The sequence below is a fragment of the Phyllostomus hastatus genome, unplaced genomic scaffold, assembly GCF_019186645.2.
Source record: "Phyllostomus hastatus isolate PE091 unplaced genomic scaffold, TTU_PhHast_1.1 phas_scaffold_39, whole genome shotgun sequence".
Lineage (NCBI taxonomy): Eukaryota > Metazoa > Chordata > Mammalia > Chiroptera > Phyllostomidae > Phyllostomus > Phyllostomus hastatus.
In genome coordinates, this window is record NW_025334028.1 from 34,450,217 (window position 1) to 34,453,481 (window position 3,265).

Below are 3,265 nucleotides of genomic sequence, written 5' to 3' on the forward strand. Positions count from 1 at the left end.
ATAATAATGATGCAAATCTAATAATTTTTAGTCTATTTACTGCTGCTTAAGAATTTTATGTGTTTTGTACTCTTTTTCCTAGATGCATCTCATAAATAAAAGGCTTGAAAGTAATTATCGGCCAGCTGGGAATATGTAGAAACATAACTCAGTTTTAGTGTCTAATATAGGACAGAGAACACAGTTAAGATCAGTTTATTTTTATGTTCCCTTCTACTTGACTGGCATATATAAAGCGACTGGAAAATCCATATTGGAGACATGAAGGAGACAAATGGCTTTGCCAAGAGAGATTCTGCTTTGTACAATGAATGGTTCTGCTAACTGATATTTCTACTTTAACAATGAATATTTCAATGGACGCGTTGCCCATTTTATAACTGGACAAACCCAAGGGGAATGTTCCCCCTCCACTCACCTCAGCAATTGTTTAGTTTTATGTGACTTTTACTTTTGACCTTGTCCCTGAAAATAATGCTTCCTCCACATTTATTTTGGGAACTCTTCATTTTGCAATTATTCCATCTGGATTTCTTTATAGCCCTCACCTTATTTTTCACTCTGTAATCTTTCTCTCTTCCCCAACCCCAGGAATCCTGATAGGCTACAATGCTGGATCAAGGCCAGGAAGGGAAATGTGACAGGGTTTTTCTCTGGGCTCACATTTAGAGAAAACAACAAAAAGTCAATTGCTGAAGTCCAGCTTTAAAGAGCCTTCTTGGGCCCAAATGCCTACACCCAATAGTTGAGAGTTTTAGTTGACAATAAGCTTGCTATGAGCTAACATGGTAAGGTTTGAATGTTTATAAGGAGAGTTAAAGTGAACCATATATTATGTCTGGGCTACTTTAAGGATGTGACATTGACAACTTACAACTTATAACCAGAGAAGAATGATCAGGATGATCTGGATCATAAATCTATCAATACCTACTACTGTCACTCTTATTGTATTCCACTCACTGAGAGGAGCTGAGGAAGTTTTGCCTGGTTTTGCCTGAAGAGGAGATGAAGGAGGGTCCTAAGATCTGCTGTCAAGCATTGGTATCCATGTTCCAAGGGAGGGGGTGAACTTCACTCCATGTGGCTCCAGAAATTGGACTGTAATTAATGTTTGCTCATTCAAAGGAACCAATTTTGGTATACAATGTAAGTCTTTCTTAATTAAGGGCAGCAGCTCTCAAGGAATATTTCTGGGAAGGAGGTGAAGATATAAACTGTATGGTGAAAGTTTGCTGAGCATTAGGGGTTATATACATTTACTGATGGATTACAAGGTGGGCAGGAAACCTAAGAGGATTCCAGTTGTTTGACTAATCCCAAAATGAGTGTGGACACTATATGGGGCCCTGCCCTGTTTTCACACATTTGACTTTAAAAGGAATACTAGTGTCAAATAAAAAACAAACCAGAGCCCAGGTAAAAAGCAACTTTATTTGAAAAGACTGTTGCAATAATGGTAGGGTGGGGTTATTATAATCAACAGCAGGGCCTGAAGTTAGCATCTTTGAGGATTTTAAAGGTCAGGCAGAGCAGAATTTTCTATTACGGGGGGAGAGGGTATCGCTAGCAAGTATTTGGTGTTGGCACCAACAGGGATGTTGTCACGTGGGGAGTGACCAAATCTTTCCTCTGCAGTCAGCTAATTCTTAGATGCACTGTTGGGAGAATTCTTCTTCATTCTGATGTAGCTCAGATGCAAAGGTGAGGATCAAATCAAGGTCCAGGGGGAGAGAATCCTGGCTGAGGTTTAGTCAAGTCAAGTCATTGGACATTTTGTCCAGATTGATCCATGGGACTGAGCAGCTCAGCTGATTATTCATTGATGGGGCAAAGAGTGGGATTTGGGGAGGCCTTTCCCTTGTCTGTCCCAGGTACAGATAGAGTCATCCACAAGTCTTATCTAAATCTCATGGTGGGGCTTTTAGCTGTGGATGTTTTCTAGGATGACAGGGATCAGGTCAAGTTCAACATTGACAGTAGAGATTGACAGTGAGAAACCTCTGCCTACTTCTGTGAAGCCCGAGTTTTGTCCTGGTGCTCAGGCAACCTGAGCAGGTAAGATCTCCTCAGAGGTGTGCTATCTATTCTAGAGCTTGAGATGGGGATTTGTGATGCACAGTGTTAAGGTGCTGCCCATGGGGAAAAGCTACATGGAGTCCAGGCACACAGGGTGGTGGGACAGCGTGTCTCAGGAGGAGCCCTGGAGTGTTAGTAACTGCAGAGCTATCTTCTTGGGAGGAGGGGGCTGCTATTTTCTCTTCCAATAAGCTTCCCTGGCTGTGGCCACACCTGAAGAGGTGGCTTTGTTAGTCAAGGGCATTCTTAGAAGTGGGCAGGAGTGCCATTACCATATCACACACAGAACATCAGGGAAATTGGCTCACCTGCCCAGGTGAGGGCATCTGGATAGAGCTCCTTCAAGCAAGATGACTGGGATCTGTTTTCCCCAGGGTCTGTCTCTGGCAAACATGTTGGCAGTGATTTTTGGGTTGAATCAACATTACGTTACTTGGACTTCTCTAATTAAGTAGTTAATTCCTAGCTAGATGCAGAAATAACCATTACAACATACCATAGTGATGGAATAATTCAAGTATTACTCAATGGAAATTATGTTGGGCCTTCAGGACACCAGGAGGAGACATGTTTATAAATCAGCAAAACATTCAGTTTATGTTCCAAATCATTTCCCATGTCTGTTTTTTTCCTTTTTTTCTGTGTAAACCACATTCATTTTTGGAGGGGTTCAGGAGTCAGACAGAGGTTCAGACCTTTACTCTAGCATTACTGTTTGACAATAAGCAAGTTAGTTAACACTTCACATTAAACTGGAACTAGACATTACTGTGAGAATTAACTAAGTTGACATGTGTAAACATGGCATGTACCATGTGACAGGTGCCCAATTCATGGTGGCTATCGTTGCTGTTATTGCCATCGTTTCCTTAACCACAATGCCTATTTCACGTCTGTCCAAAGAATACCTGTTCTTAAGACCAGACATTCACCTTCCAGACAGCACTGCCCCGCTGGTCCCCATATCATGTCCCTCTCTTGTAAAGTCACATGACTTGTCACATTGTCATCACAAAACTTTAGTACAAGATGATAGGCTGTGGTCTGTTCTGAGTGTGATGACTCCCTCTTGCCACTTTAATTGTAAATATTTGGAAGTCATAATCCTTGCATATCACACTGGAACTTCATTAATTTTCATGACCGTCTGAGAGAAAGTAATTTCTGCTGAAGGTATGGCTGTTTC